The sequence below is a fragment of the Drosophila pseudoobscura genome, chromosome X (assembly GCF_009870125.1).
Source record: "Drosophila pseudoobscura strain MV-25-SWS-2005 chromosome X, UCI_Dpse_MV25, whole genome shotgun sequence".
Taxonomy (NCBI): domain Eukaryota; kingdom Metazoa; phylum Arthropoda; class Insecta; order Diptera; family Drosophilidae; genus Drosophila; species Drosophila pseudoobscura.
In genome coordinates, this window is record NC_046683.1 from 42,515,704 (window position 1) to 42,539,724 (window position 24,021).

The window sequence follows — 24,021 nt, forward strand, 5'->3', positions numbered from 1 at the left end:
GTTATTGGTATTGGATATAGGACCTTCGTGTGACTCCTTGGCAGCGTTCATTTTTTTTTTGTTTTTTCGTTATGCTCTCCTTCCAACAACTTTTTGGTTCATTTCAGTGACTCCTGTGTGTAGCTGATAAAACTTGGAAGATCCTAAAAAGAGCAGAAACGGAGAGGAGATGCGGTAGAGTATGGAGATGCCAAGGGTGTCGTTATGCTTGTCCTTGTTGCTGGTGCTCTGCCTGGCTGTAGATAAACACGACGAGCCCAATCGTCTGCGTAATTGTCCTGCCGCTGTGCGCAGTGCGTGGGTTTGATCCTGATCCGGGGCTGTGCTGCATTTTAAAATCCCTCCAGCTGCACCCAGGCCAGTCGTCCGCTTCTTTGTTTCGTTCCCTTTTGAATCCTCCCCCTCATTCAGCGAAAAACTGCGACCGCAACATTTGTATATAAATTGGTTAAAGGTTAACCTTTTATCCCATTTTCTCCGGTATTTCTCCTCCGCCAAATGGCCTTGTTTTAATTGATTAATTGGTGCGAAAATTGTTTCCGTGCGGAATTTTCTGTCGGGAATGTTGGGGGTAGAGCAAGAAATGTACTGTTTGTTAGCTCTCTCTGTGATTGACAGTGAAATATGGGTTGGAATGAATATCTGGATATTGATATTATTGTTTTATTTCGGTTCAGAGTGTCGCACTCTAAAAATTCACTACCAATTCTCAAATTAAAGTCCACTCTGTCCGCAGCCATCCTCTGCCATCGGCTATCCCCAATAAACACCAAATCCATACAAATCCTTGGCCAGCAGATAAAATATGCTAAAGCGACGGATGTTTAACCGAAAACTTCGCAGACTTCCTTGGCAAGCTTTAATTATCGAGTGGAAAAGGGGGCCAGATATCGATATCGGCCAGACATGGTCATGAATCATAATAGAATAGACCCTGGTCTCCCTCCTTCCCATTCTCCTTGTCTAAAAGTACTTAAACGTTGATTTTTTTTTGTCCGTATTTATAATTAAATTGAGCTGAAATTTTCGGACGGCAGAGAGGAAACCAAAAAAAAAATAGAAACCAAAAAAGAACCAAACACGAATATGTGTATGTATGTATGTCTGTATGTGTGTATGTGTGTAATGCCCTTCGTTTGGTTGTAAGGATTCACTTGCTTGACCGGAAATTTGAGTGGTGTCCCTGCCCACGCATCTTCCATGAAAGAGCCTTTCATATCCAGCGTAGTTTGCATGTTAAATGCACATATGGCCATTTGGGTTCGGCATGTTTAAGTTATGGGGGAGTCGGAGTCCTGGACAACTTTGTGGTCGAATTGTGTTGGCGTTCTTGGGGGTTTTGGGTTTCCTTCGGGTCGCTCTCCATTCACTCCGAAATCTTTCCGCCCCGCACATGCCCTGTTTATGAATATGAGTACGTCATGAGCAGTTTTTTCTTTATATTTTTATGGCTGCTTTGGGATTTACTATTTACAGTCGGTTGTTCCACGTACATATACTATGCAGAGCCGATGACAGAGTAAGTTCGGTTTATCTATTGGGACTCGGGAATGACTAATTTTTAAAACATTTTCAACATGTTAGAAGTCGTGTAATTGCAGGCTCCAACGTCGTAAATGTCGGATAGGGCATTCAAACTTCCCCACTAAGTACTCTTTGGACTCTTTTATTATAGCCAGAAACCCCAAAGCCATACGGTGAGGTTCTGTTTGTTAGTTTATCCATGTGGGTGTTGACTTTTTTAATGTTTCAATATGACTAAATGCCCTTCATCTGTGTGGATCGTGTGTATCGTGTGTATCGTGTGTATGCAGGGCAACCGAACCCAGTTCTGTTTATCGTTTGTACTCGAAGCTATTTTTTTTTGTATGTGTTCGAGCGGACTACGGCTGATATTTTTAGGAATATGGCAAACATGTGGATATTTGCGGGAGGCCAGCTCCAGACAGAGTATCATGTATCAGGGTCTCATGTGCGTCATGGTCGATATCCTTTTGGTTTTGTGTTACGCAAGCCGGAGGAAGGGGCAAGGAGCAAGGAGCAAGCAATCGGAGCCTCCTTAAGTACTTTGACAGCTACTCTCACTCGCCCTCGCACTCGCACTCTGCCTCTTAATCTGCAGCTCCTTCTGCGGTGGCTCATCACTAATGAGGCTATCAAATGGCCGCTTACTCAAGAACCTCTATCTCCGGCTTTGGCTCGGCTCTCAAATGTGTCACAATTTCCAGTACAACATTTCAAATTTGTATTTTTCCCACTTTGTTCCCCGCCACAATCCAAATGCCTGAAATTCTCATTCACATGTGCGAGAGACACACTTGTGGATTATGTTTTTAGAACAACTTTGCACATTGGGAAAGGTGATGATACTTGAGGCAATAGTCGTAGCTGCCTAGTTTAGTCTGACGTCTGTTCTATCGACTAGTTCAGGGAACCCTCTGCGTTAAGTTTTTCCCTTTAAAACCATCCAACAAATGGCCTTAGACATTAGGTAAACTGCAGTGGCCAACTGTTACGAAAACAAAGCAACCATTTAGCACACCGAATAAATGGGGGTATAAGCCAAAAACAAAGTCAATGTCAATGTGCAAAATTTTCGAACATTTCCAGCAATTAACGACTAATTTGATAGAGGGATTGCTGCTTGGGCCCTTACCCTTGACTCCTTGACGTTGCTGTGACGATGACAGGTTGGACAAATCCGCTTCAGCCTTTGGACAAACACCCAGGAAACGAGCCCAACAAGCAGGACTCCCCAATGGGCTTTGCACGAGCAGAAGCACATGTTCCAAAACGGTAATCGAAAAATGGGAAATCAGGTCAGGCCACGACAGGTCAGTTTGCGCTTAGATCGGGCGAGCAAAGAGCCTGAACGGGCCAATGTTGTTGTCCATCTGTAATCGTTGGAAAATTCGAACATATTTTACATAGCCCAAACGTAAACAAGTAGCAGGGGACTGCTGGGGGTTGCTGGGGGTTGCATTGTGTTATCCTGTCAGCAATTTGAGCGAGTGAGAAATGAGCATGGCACAGCAGGCAGAGAGCAGACAGACTGGAGCCGAGATACTCGTAGGAAGACAGAGTGAAAATGAAACACATCCAACAGAGCTTGTTGAGCGATAAAGCAATTAGAGGGAAAATGGGATTTTGAATTTGAAATGTTGCTGAAATGTTCCGTATTTCAGAATTCTAAACATTGAGCGACGGTGACGAAGACAGAGTTTGCTCTGTACACAATATGGATGGATATCTGAGCGTTGAACGTTCTACGTTGTCTCGTCTCACTTTAATTCTCCAAGATGAAAAGTCCTTAACTGACCTACTTTACTCGGGATTTGGCTTTCAGCTGCTGTTCTGAATGCAATTTTTCTGTCAAGCAGCTGAGTTCTTCATCTTGTTCGAGGCTCTGGGCTGGGCTGGGCTGGGCTTCTCCTTATCACATCTCGTTGCACTTTTATGCATTTGGCACAAGTTGAAGTGTTGAGTCGCGTATATGGCACTCGTAGGAGTGTGCACTGCGCAGTGTGCACTGCAGAGTGTTGATATATGTGTGTTCTGCCATTTCCCTCTCTCTTGGAGATGCCGTTAAAGATGGAGCTGAATTTGCCTTCGCAAAAGGGGATCTGAAAAGTTTTCATATTTGCTCGCCTCGTCGAACTTTGAGCAGCCAATTCCGAATGTATAGATAAGAAGAAATGAGACACTTTTGACTTGACAGGACTCCGGCTGGGACTCCGACCTACTGCTGGGGCGGATGAGTAAAGCTCTAAAGAGCCAGCTCTCAGCTCTCGTGCGATTTTGTCGTATAGAATAATAAACCAGAAAGGGGAAGCAGAAGCAAAAGGAAAATATATAAATATATAAGATATATGTATAAGCAAATGGGGGAGAAATCCTTGCTGCAGATCAATCCGGCGAGAGGTCAAATATGCATGAGAAAACAGGATATGTCCTAAGGTGCAGCTCTAAGAAAAGCTACGAGTATCGCCCAATCCCGTGACAGAATCGTACTATTTCCATCATCCCAATACAATACTCTCTAGTACGTTGCACCCAAGGCCCAATTGTACTTGTATTAGCTCAGAGAAACTCCAAAGCCAAAGCGACTGCCACTGCCAGCCAAAAACTACAGTTTTTATTTGGCCAGCAAGCAGTAGACCAACAAACAAGCCAGCAGACAAACCAACAGAGTTCCCTAATCTGGAGTAATCTAGGATGCTAAATTATTTGCACATATGCAAAGCTGGCGAAAAGTGCGAACAAAGGGATAGGGTCAGCGCATAGAGCGTCGGCAAGGGAGAGAGGAGAAGTGAAAGGATAGCTAAGGGTGCCGGGATGTGGTTCGGGGGTGGGGGTGGGTGTGGGCGATACGTGGTTCCGATTCCGAATCCCGACAATGACTCTGCAAATGTTGTCCAGTAAGGCAGCGTCCAAGCTGTGGAAGAGGACCAGCAGCAACACCAACAGCAACAACAACAGCAACAACAACAACAACAACAAGGACAACTAATGTCCGCTGACATGCAAAAGAGGGTAAGTGAGTGACAGGACAAAGCGTATCGTGGATTGTGCCGAGCCCACTGGGGTTAACATTTCCTTCTTCCTTCTTCATTCTGCCATTTAGTCCCCTTCATCCCTTTTCCTTTGCTGCCGTGCGGACAAAATACCGACCGACTATTTTCGCCATCTCTTTTGCTCTTTTGCCTAGTCCTCCCCCTAACAGTTCAGTTCTCCTGTTAAATGCTATGACAATTGTTATAATTGTCAACTGTCAAATGGCATTAACCTTTTTTGCTGCTGTTGCTCTTTCCCTTTGCCGTTGCCTTTGCCGTTGCTGGTGCTGGTGCCACTGCCACTGCCAGTGCCTGCACGCTCAATTGTCTGCGCGTAGGTGTGGACATTTCTGAATTGGAAAATGGCAAACAAGGCCCGTATAGGCTTTGGCCTAGAACCGTTGATTTTTGCTGGCAAATTAGATTAGACGAGGGAAAAAGTGACAAAGGCACTGAACAATGGTCTGGTACAGATAGGAGACGTGGAGTGAAAGGAGAGTAAGGTTGAATAAATTGAATGCTGACCAAAAAAAAAACAAGAATCCCCCCCGCCCAATTGCTGGCTTTGCTTTGATTTCCATCTACCTAAAACTCCATTAGACACCCCGCCCCAGCCAGTGCCATCCATCTATCAACAGCAGACAGGAGGTGCCAGCTAGCACATCTCCTAAGCCTCCCATTCCGGTTCGCATCCCTTTACGTGGCCATCTTGTTTGCACTTCGTGCTTTTGCATTCAAATTGCGTTTATTCAAATAGAACCGGAGCCGCCGTACACATTTTCAATTATTTTATGCTGATTTGCAGGCATCGCAGATCCTTTGTGTAGCTGCTCTGGAAGAAGCTCTAAAAAACTTTCACAAAATTTAATTATGCAAAATTTCAGTCTCTCCATTGTACTATTGCCTTCGCTGGGATTCCACACATTTAGCTGTCATCCTCATAAAAATTCAAGACAGGGCAGGGCGTGCCCCTACGATGACACTTGAATGTCACATGTGAGCAAGGACGGACGCCCTCCCCACCGGCTGTATCTCTCTGTCTCGCACTCAGCCATGTCACAAAGTTTGACATTTAGTGGTTGGCGAAAACGAAAACTGTCACGATGCCTCTGCTAAACTTGACAATGATTGCTCGGTCGGGGCTTCGGCTCAGAAAAGTTTCGAGCTGTAACTACAGTTGCGGTGGGTTAGGCTACGAGTGCAATATGGGCGAACTTTTGAGCCCTCGAATGATGATCGAGCTAATCTCAGTTTTTCAAGCAATTCCAGTTATAATGATTTAATACAGAAAGGCGCACACGAGTAGTTTGTATTGTATTATTACTAGTTTTAGTTCAAGAATAGTTTGTCAGACCTCAACAAAATGATCAACCTACGTGCATATCCAGCATTTACGTTGCCTCTTGAATTGTAGATATTTATAATAATTTTCGTTACCTCATTTAATTGGAAAAATGGTCAAGAAATTATATTTTTAGAGCCCACTCTTGGCCGACACGATCTTTATTTCCCCTGCTTCTTTTGGGCTATAAAACCACACAATACACACATACGAGTATGAATACATATGTTATTGACGTACGCCTGGCAATATATTAGTATGCTTCATACTTTATGCGACGGGCTCAGCACTTTACACACAGACAATGTCGAACCCATTTTTATAGAAAACTAGAATAGTACAAAAGCCTGTTCGGAGAATAATAGAAATTGGTTAACGAGAAACTGAGACCGTCCTATTCTCGAGATGGTTTTTCCTGAGGCTGCACCACGGCAAGACGTCGCGATGCGTCGTCATTGAGTCTTTGTCTTCTCTTTGTTGGTCTTTGTTGTGCCCACGTTTCGAAGGGGGAAACTCCCTTTTGTTATATCACTGGGGAGGAAAAGTGGACGTGAGCTTAGCCACAGGTGAATGCGTGAGAATTTTTCCCAAATAAATTTATGTGTTTTGAAATGTGTACGGCCTTGGCATCCTTTGGTGCATTTAATGTGTGTCTTTTGTGGTCGGACAAAGCCAGAAAAAAATATGTCAAGGGGCAAGGACAATACCAGGTAATTGTCTGGCCGCGTGTGTGTCGCCCTGGCGCCAGGACAAACCAAGCCTCTTGTAACTTATAACTTAAATGGAAATAAAGCTAGTTTTAAATATAGCCGACGCTTTCACCCACTTTTCCAGCAGACTGACTTCTCATGTATTTTTAAGCACACTTTTTCGATATGCCCAGAGTGCTACCTCAGCCACAGCCACAGCCACAGCAAGGAGCAGGAGCAGGAGCAGGAGCTCCAGTTCTGGAATCATAACAAAGCGAGTTTCTCTGCTGAATTCGTATACCCTGGAAGAGAGCATTATGGTTTTGGGCAAAGTTCAGCCTTGAAGTTATCTTATATGTTTTACGTTGGAACAAAAGAGCCAATTGTTAACAATTTTAGTTGCCTATACAAGCGTATTCGTATTCAGCTAAAAATCTGAGAACATCATTAGGTATGTTTGTCATATAGATCTTCAGCTATCATATTTCATCTATCTGTCTATCACCTTCATATAGATAGATCTTCAGGGTATTAAGTGTTTCGCACTCCGAAGCCCAGCCTTTCTTTCTGGCTGTTAGGTAACTCTATCAAATATTAATTTTTATATGCCTGCCAGCCCAGCAGGAAATTGCTGTGGTAGTAGGGGGCTTCTTGTTCTGAAAATTGAAATGTGGAAACTGCGCTTAATGCCCATATGAAAAATGGAGAAAGGAAATTGCATTTTCTTGTAGGAGTGGAGTAGGTCAGAGTCGAGCCAGGTCAGGCGAGGTTATTCTCAAATAGAAATGAGTGCATTCAACTCTGAGGGACTTTTGCAAAGAGCTGAAAAGCGGAAATGTCACACTTCAACCATCAACCAGAGCAAATCCAAAAATAATTGATCAAGTGCGGCAAAGGTGCGGCCAGTCGAAGATAAGAAAATACTAAGCCCTTTGCAGAGTTTTAGTAATTTAATTTTAATTTAATAATAATTACAATCGGTGGAAATGCAAATGATAACTAGAGTTTTATTCACAGAACTATTCTTGATGGTAAATGCCTGGCAATTGCCAGAGTAATTTGCACAACTTCATAATTTAAATATACAATCAGTAATTATGAAAGGTTTTGGTCCCCGTTTTCGTGCCAAGTTCCTGGCATACAAACGGCAATAGCTTTATGCAAATTGATAGCTGGCCGCCTCTTGGTGTCACCTCCAACCGACCGGACACGCCCCTTTTTACACCTTCGAACGGGTTGGTTGGGCGTGTTGGCACGCAAGTGTGCACTTAGTGCGGCCGGGACGGGCAGAAACACGCCTAAAACGGAGCATAGAACCAGCCCAATCGAGTCTACAGTCCAGACCAGTCCCCAGCCCTCGACTGAAATGGGCTTAACAATAAGTTAGCGCCACGTTGAAATCCTCTCTTTCTGACGTTTGATTGATATTCTTTGCCAGCAGCTGCGAAAGTGCAGCATTATGGGGGCATTCGTGCCAGCTATCAATGTTAATTTATAACTTCTAGCTTATTTAGTTGGAGCATTACCATACGACGCACCCTATCTGATAGCCCCGAGCGATCTGGCGCGGTGAAATGGTATACTACATGGGGTACAACTATGGGGCACAAGGAGAAAGATTTGTGGTAAAAAGGGACTTTGAGAATGGCACGGTTTCGCTTAATCGATCATTTAAGTATTTAGTTGAAAGCAAGGATGGTAGGGATTGCAGTTTTAGTTTTTATAATGAAGTTAAATATTAATTTTTCATTTTTAAAATAGCTTTCAATTTGTATTGTAATAATTTAAAAAAAAGGGGGTTTTCTAGTATATTTTGAACGAAGAGATGGAGGTGCTTATCGAAAATGGATATATATTTTGATCTACACTTCAATAGGAATTCGATTGAATCGTGACTTAATGAAGTTTTACCGATCAACCGATCGTCGATCGATTAAGCTTCAATAATTTTCGAAAGAGCACCTTAATTCAAAGGCGCGAAATAATAGCATAGTAAGAAAATCCATTTGCCGGAATCTACAAACTTTGGCTGGAAACCAAGAAAGAAACTTTGAAAAATGATGTAAGTGACGATTTTGCCAAATGCCTAGAAACTTGGGAAGAGCCGCTTACTGCTAATGAAGCTGTTCTATCTGCAATATGTTTGGATCTTAGGATTCGCAGGGTTTTACTTACTTTGCATAACTACAAATTTAAACTCAAAGTGTACAATCCTAAAGGGCGGGAGCTGGCAGTCACCGAGGTAAACGGATATTTTCCAATACCAATGTTGATATTGTGCAATATTGGATAGTCTTGTATCTTGTATCAAGAGGCCCATATTGCACTGCAATACAGAATTGATTTAACGTTTTTTTTATTAATGTAATTCCCATTACACAATTAGAAAGATAATTGGTCAAATATTGGATCAAATATTTGGCACCTTTTCCATAAAGAAAGGAAAACACAAACGAAATGATCACAAATTTACTCTGCCCCTAACTACACTTTTTTTTTAATTCAAGTCTATTGAAATATGTATGAGCCCTAGGCAAAGGACAAGTAAAAGGACAAGAACCACGAGAGAAAATTTTATGACAAAATTCCATTTGGACCGGCAGACCCAGTTAGGAATTGGGTGTTTGGGCTAATGGCTTTTGGCATAAGGGCCAGTCTTGGAATTTTTTGTACCGAATTTGTACATGCCAGGATGACTTACGAGTGGGGACGAGTGTGACGGAAAGGGGAGGTGGATGCCGAGACGTCGGCATCAAAAATTATGTCCTCTGGCTCGGCTCTAATGGACTCTGATACGGTGGTAAAAGGTGAAGCCTGTACCACAGGGCAAAGTGTATGCAAATCCGGCTTTGACCTAAATTAGCACGAAAATTTGTTAGATTAGGCGCTTTTCGTTTCCTCTCCTGAAGCCGCCCTAAAAAACATACAACTAAAACATTTCCCCCCCACCAGTCCCATTTCGAATGGCAAAATGAGAGCCATAAAAATTGCATGTCCTCGCTGTCGTATGCATGTTGAGAGCATGTTCCTGGACATGAATGGGAAATGGAACGTACGAGCTGGGTGCTTTCCAGTGCAACTCTTAGTATACAACTTCCGTTTGGCGTGTAACGACGCTCAAAGAAATTCAAATTTCTGCACATATTCGTATTCTCAGTGGGGATATGAAATCGGAATTGTAGTCGCGTCAGCCAGTGCCAGCGCGCACGCATTCCATTCCATTAACGTTATCAATGTAAATCCCCGAAATGTGCTCGCTCTGGTTGGGTGTTTGAATTGCTATTCCTTTAGTCCTTTGCGGCTAAGCTCCGCCATATGTACATACTGGTACATGTACATATGTACGGAAGGTGGCAGCGGCAGACCTACACAAAACAGGTCTCCGCCCACAGCTAATGATTTTGAAAACTCAGCTGTACTCAGTCATAAGAAATGACTTTAAGAAGGTGGTAGCCTATTCGGAGTTTGGGTCTTGGATAGTAGTATAGAACCCTTTTCAATTCCTCCTAAAATAAGACACAAATTATATAGAGTGATGATATGATGATATAATGGGCATTCTGAAATCAATTTCCCTACAATCTCATAATTAAGACATTAATAGAGCGCCCTTACAAAGTCCCCACACAGAGCCCACTCTCGACCCGATCAGGTTTTTATTACTCTATCACAATCGCATTCATTTGATTATCTCAATCAATTTCCAGCATAAAAACTGCTGAAGATTCCTTCTCTGTGTGCCTATTTACTACGTCCATATCATTAATTACCAACAAAAAATGGAAATGTCATAATAAATCTTTATCAAAACAAACCGTCAAGGAAAAATGACAAATTATAAGCTGGGAGGCTCAGGGCACAATAAATCATCAAATCATTCGTTTGAGAGCGAGTGCGAGTGCGAGAACGGGAACGAGAGCGAGAGTCTGTCAGCAATTAGAAATCATTTAATTGTGGAAGCAATGCCATTAAAAGTCATCGTGTCTGGGTGAAATGGAGAGTTTACCAATAATCATAATACTCAAGTTTGATGCCCAGTTAAATTTACATGATTTTCCCATAAATTAATGAATAATGAAGGCAGTCCGTGTATATAGGGGTCGATTATTTATACTGTAGTTCGACTTCCATTGGGTGCTAAGACATTAAAGTGCTTTTGGATGGATTGTGGATTTTAGAAAGTGAGGAAAATCAATAGACAACAGTAGTTGCCAAATATCAGAATGCCATTTACTAGACACATCAGCAAACCTTTTTGTCTGATTTTCGACCGAGTCCTTTTTTAAGCTTCCTCCCTCTTTTTTTTTATTGCACATAAAGCCATATATCATTCGCTGTCTGTCAAATCGGACAAGCTAACAGACAGATCGGACCAACAAGGGAAAAAGAAGGGAAGGTAAATGCATCGGTACCCGTACCAGAATCACCAGTAGATCCCTCCACCATCCCCCACCCCATTCAAAACCACCTCTCTATCCCCTCCCTCCCAGCAAAAGTAATTTAACTCCACTTCAGAACTCCCAGGCAGCCACAGGAGGACTGCGACGTGGAGGCGGGCGCTCGGCTGCTGTCACTGATTTTCCGCTTCATATTTTTATATCAACGAATGCCTCCAGAGAGACAAAGACAGCGCCAGCGCCAGATAGAGATGAAGGAGTGCGACGAAAAACTGTGTTTATTTTTATATGTACGTATGAAGTACATATATACTGCATACTGTATGTACATCTCAGATGTGGGGAGTTCAAGTCGTATATGTAAATTCCTAATGTTATTTTTGCTCTTCCTGAGAATCTTAATCTTACGCCTGTCTGGCTGTCGATGGGGAGAATTTTTACTTGACGCACAAATTTTTCAAAAATTCGTTTAAAGGCTTCGTTTTGTCACAGCTCAATTTGAAGAAAATGTTATTTTTAAAATGACAGCCAAAGGCTTGAACATGCCGAACTTGAACCCAAAAGGTGGTTGATTATTTAGGCATTCTGGTGTTGGTGTTCCATGCCCGGAGGGGGAACCACGAGGGAAAGTGAATATTTGGCTCCGAATTTCTCACGCTCTCGCAGACTCTTTCATATGGGGTCCTATTTTCAGTGCAGACCATATATCATCACCATTTAAACTATAATCATTTTAGTGTAATGACTATTATTTGATTATAAAATTGGTCAGACCACAATTGCATTTCTTCTTCCCTCTGGTTTTAGTCTTAAATTTTTAATATTTCCTCATTTATAAAATAAATCCCAACTTTATATTGATAAATACAAATAAAATAACTTTTGTGAGCTACGCTACTGAAACAGACCCAAGGTCTTTACTGTAAGATTCGTTTTAAGGCCCAAACTAAACCCGCGTTGGTACATATACACTCCAGCTTTTCTTGATTGGGTACAGTCAGTCCCAGTCCCAGTCTGGCAGAGAATTTTCCACGAGTTGCAAAGCGAAGCTCAAGTTTTGTCAACTTGTCATTCAGTTAATCAATGACATTACGTATGCAACCTCGTCAGTGGAGTTTTCTTTTCCACTGTCTATGCAAATCGCAGGTCCCCTAGGCAATCTTGGAAATAGCATTTGATTTTGTGTCAGGGAAGACAGAAATTGTCGGAGCAATTTCGTTATCGGAAGATACTTCAATTATTGCCCATGGACCGCATAATTGACGGTCGAACACATGATTGCGATTGGACCAAAGCGGCCGAGGGTAGGAATTTGTTATTTCCTCGTCTCGTCAGTGGACAGCGGTCAGTTTTTATGAGCGGAGCTCTGTGCTATCTCGGCCTCATTGGGATGTGCGGGTCCGGGTTGACCATCATAAAAACTGACCATCACTTGGGTTTTGTCATTCAGTGCGGACAAGGGGTTGACGTACAGGAGGGGAGTGATTTTCCCTTGGGAATTAATGGCCATGTTTGGCTAAGGCTTCTCTTTAAACAGACAGACCAGACCAGACCAGACCCTCTCCTAATTTGTTTTCTATTTGGTACTAATTTCTTAATTTTGTGAAGTCCGTCTGTGTGTTTTCGTATATTTAAGGGTCGGTCCTCAGATCGATGCTGGTGTCCAATGATTAAATGGTATTGTGGAGTGTGTGTCCGAGTGTGTGTGTGTGTAGGTCCCAAGTTCCTAATAAAACTTGCATTATGCTTTAACTGAAAGTGGTCTGAGTATTGAAAAAGATTGAACACTAATTTAGATTAGTTTTCCCAATTACTTAAACTGATACTCGTATGCTAGACCGGTAGCTGGTTTAAAGCTGAACCTACTTTTTTGGTATTATATTGAATGAAAACTTCAAGATGTGAGCCATTTTCCCACCAAAGCTATTCAATTTTCAGCCCAATATTCAATACGTGCTTCTTCCGCCCTCCGCCTTCCGCCCAATAGTGTTTAAAGCGTACCTTCCGCACTGAATAACTTTCAGTATCTTTACTTTTACTATTGCAAAAATCAGAGATGCAACATTTTTAATTAAAAGTCACAGACACATTCACACCGAAACCCATTACCACCCCCAGTCCCACCCGGAACAGCACACATATGCTGAGTGCCAGTGTTTACCTGAAACGTGAGCCAATTATCGGAATGGAAATTGGGGATTTTACCGTGTGCCTTCGCCTTCGACAGGCTCCTTCTTCATTTCGAGCTCAAGAAGATTCAAGTTGATAATCTGATTTCAAATCGCCAGCTCGCAACGTAATAATCATCAATAACTATCCAGCCAGCCAGCCAGACAGACAGACTGACAGACAGACGGATAGACAGACAGCCAGACAACGTCATTATATAAAAACAGGAAACGCAACTTGGCTGCAATTTCTATTCATAAGGCGACTAAGCCGCTTAGCTCCGTCTTCCCCAGGCCGCAGCCGTACCCACAGAAATCCGGACAAATTGGCTGCACACGAATGCCAGAAGGAGGACAATACCAATCAAAACGTCAAAATCAAAGTCTCCAGACAATGAAACTAACGTGTGAAAGAATTACGACTTTGATTTCGGGAATATTTCATAATTCTCTTAATATCCATCAGTCGTGGAACTATTCAAAATGACTCAATTTTATTTTTCCAGTTTATTTCTTATTTTCCTTTGTTTGCTGGCTGTCAACAGCTACTGTGATGGATGCGGACTACCTAGCTGCTACCTAGCTCTGCCTTTTTGCTTTATCGGAAACTCTCGTTGCCTGCTTTTTGTATGGGATATTTCTTTCGGCGGTTGTGGTAAATGCAGTTCTGTACAAAAACAACAAACTTCGAATTGATAGGAAAGCAGAAGGTAATTGCCTTATATGCTATTGCCAGCATTTCATTCATTTATCATGCTTAATGTTTGCATTGCAATTTACAAAAAAACAACGGAGCAAGATTTCATTTGAGGGCATGGCGCCGCGAACAGCTTGGGTGGCAGTGGCATCGGACCAACAGCTATCAGCGGGCGGTCACTCTAATTTTTTACGTGACAGAAGCGTTAACAAAGGAACTACACGGAAAGATACCAAAGAGGGGCCGAAGAGGGGCCGAGGAGGGGCCGAAAACGGACCGAAGAGGGGCTGCAATAAAACATCAACGAGAAGGCGCCAAAAAGTTGCAGTGCCAGACAAAAATCAAAGTGCCAGTGCCAGAGAAAAATTAAACTAAAATCACGGCTACCCAGCGATTGTGGACTTGTCTTGGTGTGTAATTGAATGGGCGTGGGTGGCTAGCAACGAAACGTGCAGATTGCTAGGATTCTAGATTGTAGGACATAGAGGGTCGCTACCAAGGTGGTACGAAAAGTAACCGAAGATCCGATAACAAACCATATAGCTAAACATAACAATAAATCCATTGAGAAACATGTTGTCTCAGGAAAGTTAGCCACTTGAAAATAATTCTTACAACTTGAATGCTTCAATTTCTTCAGTATTCATTCAAGGTGAGCCCAAAATTTGGAATACTAATTAGATTATTAAATTGTAAAACCCTAAGCAGAGCTTTGATTTTTGCATCAACCTACCCTCGCTGAAGGAAATTCGCGTTTTTGCCAAATGTCCATCCTAGAACTACTATCCTCTTTTGCCTTTTTTTCGCTTCTCTTTTCCGCTCTGTCTGTCAGCCCATTTCCTGCCGCCAATAATTAAAGTAATTGCTACACTTTCCTCTGCAGAGGGGGGGAAGATCCACTCTGTACGTTTTCTTTTGCCAAAAAGGAAACTATTTTAAAAACGAAAAACTACTTTGGCTTTAATTGCAACCAGGACGAACTCTCTCCAGTCCTGTCCAATTGTCTTAATGTCTGACAACATTGGTGTTCTTACATCTTGGAAGGGGTTGGATCCTGTGTGTAATGTTCGGGCTGGGTCCTGGTCCTGCTCCTCGTCCTGGCCCTGGCCCTGGCCTGTAGGGCTACAACGTGCTGCTGTTTCAATCCAACTCCGCTAAGCTACTTAAATTCTTCCCTCAAGAAGGTGGAAACTTCCTGGAGCTGGATGAGAGGTCGGAAACCGGGTCCCGGGCAATTTGAACTTAGCTCTGTGCGTGTTAATGATGGCTTTAGCTGCCATTTGTGGCCGGTTCTCCTTTGGCCTGGACCAGTGGCACGTAAAAATCAATGTCACAGCGATGTTTGCTGTTTGTTTTCGGTTAACATTCTTTGGTTCCGATCCCATTTCCCTTTCTGGGAGCAGGTCCTTCCCCCGACCAGTGTCTGTGTCTCTGTCTGCGTCTGTGGTTTTCCTGGCTGTAGATATGGCAGCCGCTGCAGTTTTCCTCTGCTATGCAGAAAAGTTTCGAGGAAAAACAAAAAAACTTTTTCACTTAAACTTCGCCGCAATGCAACAGAGCAGGGTTTCACCAGCTCCTGTACAGGGAGTCTAATGTAATGGGTATTATTACTTTTAAATTGTGTTGGCGACGCACCGAGGAAGTAGAAAGAGATTTCGTCATTGATATGCTCGGGAATTTCCTACGGAATTTTTTAATTGTAGCTGAAAAGTCGTGAAAACGTCTGTATAGAATTTGAATAATCGAAAGAATATTATGTGAAGCATCTGGTAATTATAGTAAACTTTGAAGATGTATATAGATTCACCAATATCAATGAAGGAATAAATTAATTCAGATGGAATTTTTGGAACCCTTTACCAGGACGATCTTTCAATGAAAATAGTTTTTCTTTATTAGAGCCGTACGTAAGAGTATTTACCATTTGCTCCCCCCATTTTCTGTGCTTTATATTTGATTATTCCCACGTCGATGTGGTAGGGTCTGGGTCTTACCACCTACTACCACTACTACTCGGCTGAGGTGGGGGCAGCACTTAAAAATTATTTAAACATAAGTGGCTAATAATGCTGAACGTTTGCGTGCCAGTCAAATGCCAGACTGGGGCATAAGAGGCAGGCCGGGGCTCTGTACGCAACTGAAAGCGGAAGAGCAGAGCCGAGCAGAACTCACCTCACCCGCAACCTTCGATGGATGTGTGGGAGCGTGCACCCCTATAATTAGTTCCCATAATTTTATTTAATATCACTGCGCTTTAGAGAGCTGTCTGTATGTCTGCCTGTCTGTCTGCCTGGCTGTCTGTCTGTCTCATGTTACCGTCACAATTCTAATTTGAAGTGTTTCATGCCTCAGTCCCAGTCCCAGTCCCAGAGCTCGGCCCGCATAAAAAGTTTGTTTTATCATTTTGAAAATTAAAACAAAATATTTACATTAGCAATAAGTTTAACCCTGTTAATGTACGAGTATGTTTCCCCTCTGTAGCCAGTATTTTCCTTCTTTTTTTTAAGCCAAATGAAACTGCTCAGCTCTCTGAGCTTCGCCAGTTTCAGTTTCCTACTGTCGTTGCTTCTGCAACGCATTTTATGACAGCTTGACGGACACTGAATTATGCACTGCAACGTCGCGTCTAGGTTTTCGTTTTGAGCACCATAGCCTCCTTGTCTTCTTGCCTCCAGAAATGCAAATGCTAATTTGCATTGGCGGCGCCCCGAAACTTAACGCAGGCGGTGGACCGTGGACAGGACTCGGAAATTATGCATAGTTCCCTACAATTTCAGGAAAGCGTTTCTCTGGCTGAGCTTGGACGTAATTGGTACTGTAATGCAAAATCTGGAATTACTGGAGATTCAACAAAAGTTGGAGTCCTTTAGAACTAGCTGTCCATTTATTTATCCCTTCAATCATTGGGGAGTTCTTCGGGACTTAATTAGCTAAAAGCCTGAGCCACTGCCACCTTTGTTGGTACCCTGCCCTGGCCAATATTATCTGACTTGATCTAGGCCATTTTGGGGCTGCCATTAAAATATAAATATACACACAGACAAGATTATATTAGCATATACATGTGCTACATATATAAACCAACTTTAAATTGTCATCTTTAAGGATATAAATATACTGGCAGCATGAATAGGGAGGCATACCCAATTAAGAAATTACATCCAAGCCGTTGGACTTGATCTGGAAATGCACAACAGAGTTTTGATTGCGTCATTTGGTCATCATCATCATCCAAGAAGAACCGAGCCCTAGAACAAAGATGACAGGATGTACAATCAGCGAAACTAAAGCGACGTCGTCTAACAAATCACCAACCAAAAAAAAATAAAGTAAGAATACTAAAAGCGAAGCAAAGAAGTTGCGTGTCTTAAATTCGCCATAAAAATGTCACACAAGTGAAGGAGGAAACGGTGGGGCCGAGGCTGAGGACGAGGACGAGGACGAGACTGACGGACAGACATACAGACGGAGTGACAGGGCAGGACATGCGTGTCTTTTGTTTTTATGCGGCACGGCCCACGCGCTGCCAAGCCGCAGCCATTAATGGTGTACTGGGAACGCTTGAGGTTGGGTTCATTTGCTCTAAATCTTTTAAATCCCTTTATTTAGACTAAAAGCGTCGGAGCAGACGTGCCACGATAGGCCGCCACGGTGGAACACGTTGAAACTCCTGCCAGAACGAAGCTTTGTCTGTCTCGCTTGAATATAAGAGACGTTTATGTTTTCAGTAGGGACCCGCAGCAGAACGGAGCGTTCCGTTTCTTCATTGAAGCTTTAATGTCTTATTCGCATGTGTCCGTGTCCTGCCGTGTCCTGACCCGGTGGTGCGGAGGGTACGCCAGTTTTGTCCTTGCGTGCTGCTTTGGTGCGTGTAAATATTTTGTTTTACAGCTTCTAGGACTGCCTCCTCCGGCTAATAGACTTGCCCGTGGCTGTAGATGTCTCAATTTTCAAAACAGTCGGGTCCTCCCACATACTGGCTGGCGTAAACAAAATGAGAAACAGATACACAGGCCGAACGATTTCCGATTTTCAAATCAATGCAGACACCATACTCATGTAAGACATTTTCCTATTTGCATTTCTATTCGAAATTTCTTTGAAATGAATCGAGTCAAAGGCAGCGCCGGAGGCTGGTAAGGGGGGGCTTACAGCCTCGCAGCATTTTTTGATTATTATTGATCGGCCAATTGGTTACTGGTTAATAAGTATGTTTGTTCTTTAGCTTTCTAGTCCGTGATCCCATAGCTACAGAATATTTCTAATTTCAATAAAGAAATTCCAACAGACTAATTTGTCAGCCGGAACCTGACCCAATCCATCCAACTCCTGTTGCTCTCCGTACTCCAGAGTGGAATGCCCATTACTCATTTGCCGGGATATTAGCTCGGGCGTGAATAACATATGCAGCTAACCCGACCCCACAGCATGCTAACCGAGCCATGTAGTACATCTGCGTCCTTGGCCGAAAATGCTGCAATTACAGTTTACAAATTCTCCGCACAATTCAGTGCACTCGGAACACCATCAATAAAATTATAACAGAAGACCAGATCATCGTACTGTGCAGCCACAAGGAAATTCTTTATGGTCGTACAAGTCATTTATTAAAAATTCTCAACGTAAGTCCCTCTTGTCTCTTAAATTAAAACAACATCATTTTGAGTGAATGTTGAGCTGCCCAAGGATGGCATAGCCCCTAGGAGTGCCGTATCACTGGACCGCATAACATATGCTACTCCGGCTGTGTCTACGTCTACCTAAATATTTCTTTTATTTTATTACACAAAAGAAAACCCCAAGTAGAACCTCGGCTGATGCGTGGAAAAATCAAGTAAATTTCCTTCTTCACTACGGAATAAAGGCGTGTTTCGCAGAACCCTGCCTCGTCCACTCGAGCAGCGCTTTGTAAAACAATTTACCACCAAAGAAGCCGCAGACGCACGCATCCGTTGGAGTCAAAGGTGAATCTTAACCTCAGTTTTGGCTTAGGTCTCCCCACCGAAACCGCCGAAACCACCAAATTGATTAAATTTTACGCTTCATTTAAATTGAATTTATTACTCGAGCTACCTGGGGTTATGGGAGTACCTCTTAGATTCCCAGTTTCCCAGTTTCTCAGGTGGGCTCCATTAGGACCCTCTCCTCGGGCAGACCTCAAAATCATAATTAATAGACTTGAATATATTTTAAAAGAGGGGAACAAACAACAAAAATATACCAGAGCAAACTTCCAGCTAAGAGCTTTTCCCTCCTCTCCCACTCTAAGCCTTACAAATTTCCATGCTTATTTCAATTACCTCTCGGGGCGAACCTCCGGAATTTCTTTACACTTTATCATGGCCTGGCATACTTTTGGATTATGTCAGTGACAGAAGATATGTATGTGCTTCAATTTATTTGAAACTTTACTACGTTTTTCATCCGTTCCTCCGTTTCTCGTTCCTTTGGACTTTTATCTTCCTCTTTCCCTTTTTCCAGCCATCAACCCAGGCTGGCTTTTTTCATATTTCGTATTTTCTGCTGTTTTTACCAATATCCTTTAGCCGCTTCGTTTGTTTCACGTTTTTACCTTAGTACAAAGATTTTCCGGTGTTTTTGTTATGATTGTTATTTTTGTTGTCTGAACTTGGCGTTACACTGAAAAGAAAGGAAGGACCTTCGGTTTCGGACCTCAGTTTTTCTCTGGGTTAATAGATTCCCCGTGCGGGATAATTTAATATGGTTCTAGTTCTAATGACACCCACTCTCCCGACTGATCGAAGGAGGACTGCTCAAGGAATTTGTGCAGAACATCTACATGCATCAAGGGGCACCGTCAATCAATCAGTACTTGACAGAATTTGCGATGGGAACAAAGACAAAGTCATCAAGTCATGGAATGCGAAACATCAGCAATCAATTTCACCAATGAAATGGTAATGTAATCAAATTGCTCATTGAAATAGGAGTCCTGTAAGTCAGTGGCGTGAATACACCCGATAATTAAGGCCTCGGACGAGTGAGTAATGCGAATCATGTACGAGTATATAGAAATTTAGTATCTGCTTCAGTGTGTATAAGTGTACCACTTCAATTTCAAAATTGCCTTATTTTACCTACTTTTTTAACCCCAAAAACATGTCACTCTTTGGCACATCAACTTTATTCTATGTGCGGTTTGGCCTAATAAAAAAATTAAATTAAATTACGAGTCCCAAAACCAATTTGAAACTTTATCTCTGCATCGGCAGCCGACAGAAGCACGAGTCGCACCAGACAAAATAAATTCTGTATTGCGTGTTCAAATGCCATTTGTTCAGTCTCCCTGCAACGCACCACGCTAGTCAGTCAGCCAGTCAGTCAGTCAGTCATTCAGTCAGTCGGACAGTCACAGTCGTTTCAGTCCCAGGACCCAGTTCTCAGGTCCCCATGTCAGTCTGCAAGTTAGTTAGGGACCCGTTTCATGCGGCTCTAACTAAATACATTTGACTACTTTTCCCTGTTTTTGTTGTTGTTTTTGTTTTTTTGCCTTTTTCTGCCATTTTCACACACACGAACACCAGAAGAGCCTGCATTTTAGTAGCTGGCTCTCAAGTTTCCTCCCACCCAGAATAGAGCCTGCGGAGGTTGCCCCCGCAGGTCGGGGAATCTGGAAACTCTCACTAGCTGAAGGACTGTACAGTACGTTCTGTGGCCTATTGTCTGATACGTGCCGCAGGATAATTGCCTGATACTGACCAAAGTGTGGGACCTTTGGTGTGGATTTAATTGGCCTTGCGGTGGTAGGGAAAGCTATGGTATTATCATACCATAAGGATATTTTCTGGCTGTTGAATTTTCGTATCTGCTGATAGTGCTTTTAAATGAAAAATGATCAGCGAAAGCCAGAACATTGCTGAATCTTTTTTAACCCCCATCAAACTATGTCCAATGGCTTAACTTTGAATCGTAAATTCTCCGTTACTTCGGCACCGTTATTGTGAATTGCTTAATGTCGTAAAAATCAATTTGTAGAGAAACACAATGGCCTTTTTTACGATTTTTCCAATTAAACAAATTACACAAATAGCTGTTTGGACTGTAAAATGCAAAGCAAAAATGATTATTTAAAACGGTTGGCAGGAAAGTGGCACGCGTAAGTCGGATTTGGATTCAATTAAGGCCCGCATGGCTCTGAATGGCCCTGAATGGCTCTGAATGGATGTGAATGGATGAGAATGGACGAGAATGGGACCCATCAACTTTAATTTACAATTTACAATTTACAATAAAAATTCCAATCGTTTGGCGGCATTGATTTAAATAGTTTGAAAATATTAATCATGCTTTATTGTCGGCCTGCAACACAGATCGCCCACACCTTACCGCCTGTACCGACTGTCTCCGCGACGCTCTTGGTAGGCAACAAAACGCAACGAATTGCAACGAAATTAAATTAAATTACTTGATGCATTTTTCTTAACAATTTTCCCTATTTTTCGGTGACACAAACACTCTGCGCTCAATTTTTCAACTTTACAGCGCGACATGTCGGCGATCCCACCGGATTCTCAGACCTCAGGCCGACACGACCCAGCGGACTAGCGGTCTGGTTGCCGTTGACCTGAACTAACCAGGAGAGGTGGCGACCATCGGCCAGTGATGGCCAGCGACCATTGACCACCGACCACCGACCATCGACGGCGGCGACAATGCCGCAGGGCAGTTGAGTCTCGTTTGCTGGCCGTGTCAACCAAACTGTTATTAATGGCTTGTTTTTACTAAATTTATTGCTTGCTATTTATTAATTTATTGACTTTTAATGCAATTAGATAAGAGAAAAGTGCATTTCGGTGGCCATCTCAGTCGTTCACTGCTTCGTTCAGTTCATTTTCCTTGCTCTACTCGTATGACTTTCATGCGTAGTATGCACCGCTGCTGCAGGATAAGAGAATTCTTTAAGCCGGGAATGGGAGCCAGAGAAATTGTTCTTACTTACAGAGGATACCTAGGGCTTATTATTCCAATAAGATCCTTGATTTTATCTTATACTTTTGTAAGCCAATAGACTGTTCCAAGCTGGCTTAATTTCTATATTTTCATTGATTTGTTTGCTTCTCAGCCAATCAGATGATATATGCGCCACTCTCTGTTTATTTGTGAAATGTGTGATTCGTTTCGTTCCGATTCAGTGTGTGTGTTTTTTTTCCTGTTCTGCCTTGCCAATCAATAAAAATTTAAAAGCTGTTTCGACAACATGTGTTCCCTTGTCCCATTCCCCCCTCTGGCATGGCTGCCACACCTCTCTTTTTTCTGTTTTTTCCAAGTCGACCCCCACGACATATCTCAGCAATTACACAACATGCCATGCAACAGCAGCAAAAACAACAACAAACTTTTGCAAGACCAACTCCACAAAATCGGGTTCGGGAATGAATTGGGCTTGGGGATGGCGAGAGACCCATAACCACCCCCACCACCGCCCCAAATCGAACATTTTATGTCACATTTGTGTCGCACGCGGAACAGCCGGAAAATGCCAACGAAATAAGCTCCAAAAGCTATGGGACCAAAATATAAATAGCAGACAAAGTGAGATGCGACAAAACACCATAAAAGTTAGACAGTAATTTTGAAATAGACGGCAGCAGCATATGTGGTCGGAACGGAGGGGCGGTGGAAAGCTTTACGTTCAAAAAAAAAAAAAAGATTCGAAAAATTCAAAAAATTCTTGGGCGTAATAGATAAAGATAAAGCGCAAAGGTTCGTGAGCGTGTCCGCAGGACTGAAAAGGTCAAATGGGGGCCGAAAAATATTTGTCAGGCAGCAGGACGGAGACGGGGACGGGGATACAGCTTTTGCCCTATAAGCCATTTTAGTTCAGGATCATGCTCTATCGCAACGGTTGGCCTAATAGACATTCCTCTGCTGATTCTGCTTTTTCCAATTACCAATTTCGTGCTGCTCTTTGCTGACGATTCTGTGGTTTCAAATGCAACTGACAGCTGCGGTCACCCAATGGATTTGTGTACAGCGGTTTTTAGATACATATGTTTACATTCCTAAACAATGTTTTAAATGTAATTTCTGTTTTTGAGCATAGTCCCTTCCCTGTTCAAGTCATTGTAGAACAACGTCCAACAACGAATCAAAACAAATCAGTAATAATAGTTTAGATTTAATCACTTAAGTTTTGTTAGATAATAGTGATATTGGAAAGAGACCACAATTTAATTTACAGCATCTGGGGCTGCTCCATGAAAACCACTAATACATTTTTTCAAAGTACCACAGCTGTTGATGTCTCTATAGTAGACATCTTTCAGTTCAGTTCAGTTCAGTTCAGTTCTTCATGTCATCTAATGCCACTTTATCCGCTACTGTATTGGTCGATGCACTAATACACACCTTTAAATGGCGGCCAGAAAAATGTGGGTACGACCGCTAATTATACTGCCGGCTGAGACTGGGAACAGAAATGGAAGTATGGCCGAAAAAACCCAAAAAGTTGATGCATCCCAGATGCAGCCGCACCGTTTTTTGACTTATTACCTTAATTTGTATGTTTCTCCCAGAGATCCCTTCTGGTCGGGACTCGTAATGAGCAAATTATAGGCCTATCCTACCCTTTTCTCCTGACTGATTAGACTCATTTAGAAAAAAACATTTCTCTGACCGCATTTGGCTACGAACTGGAGGCGGGATACTGGATACGAATCTTAGCCTGTGTAATATATTCGTATTCAAGCACATAAAGGAAATCCCTATCTCGCATATGTGAATATGTATTATGATGCAGTTTTTAGTATTGTTCCGACTGTGTTATATGAGAGACCATAGTACTAATCTGATGTTGAACTAACGGATTGGACTTTGGGAATAACGAGTCTTTAATACCGATGATTCAACGATACAGGAACAGCTAAGTACTACGGTACATAAAAAGGTATTGAGATTATATTCCTCTCGATATTCTCGTACTCGTCTGAAAACGAGTCGAGCACAGGAACATTTTACCTTGCTCGCTGATCATTTTATTGAATACTTAAATTTTATTTGATTTTATATGTTTATGCTGTGCCTTCATTTATAAACTCCATTCCGCAGACTTGCTTCATGTTTTGTACATGCGAGTGCACGGCTCTTCGGTATTTGAAACGTAAACTTGGAGAAGTATTGGCCCGCTGGTTTTTAATACAGACGTACATATGTAT

General features: G+C 42.5%; 1 long non-coding RNA gene across 1 annotated transcript in view; it reads left to right on the top strand.

The window, feature by feature from the left end:
* The window catches only part of LOC117184813 (uncharacterized), a 34,429-nt gene extending 20,325 nt beyond the window's left edge, over positions 1-14,104 (top strand). Inside the window, exons 2-3 of the long non-coding RNA XR_004470285.1 lie at positions 13,100-13,859; positions 13,949-14,104. This is a non-coding gene — a long non-coding RNA (uncharacterized lncRNA). The remainder of the gene's footprint in view (positions 1-13,099; positions 13,860-13,948) is intronic.
* The last annotated feature ends 9,917 nt before the right edge of the window (positions 14,105-24,021 follow it).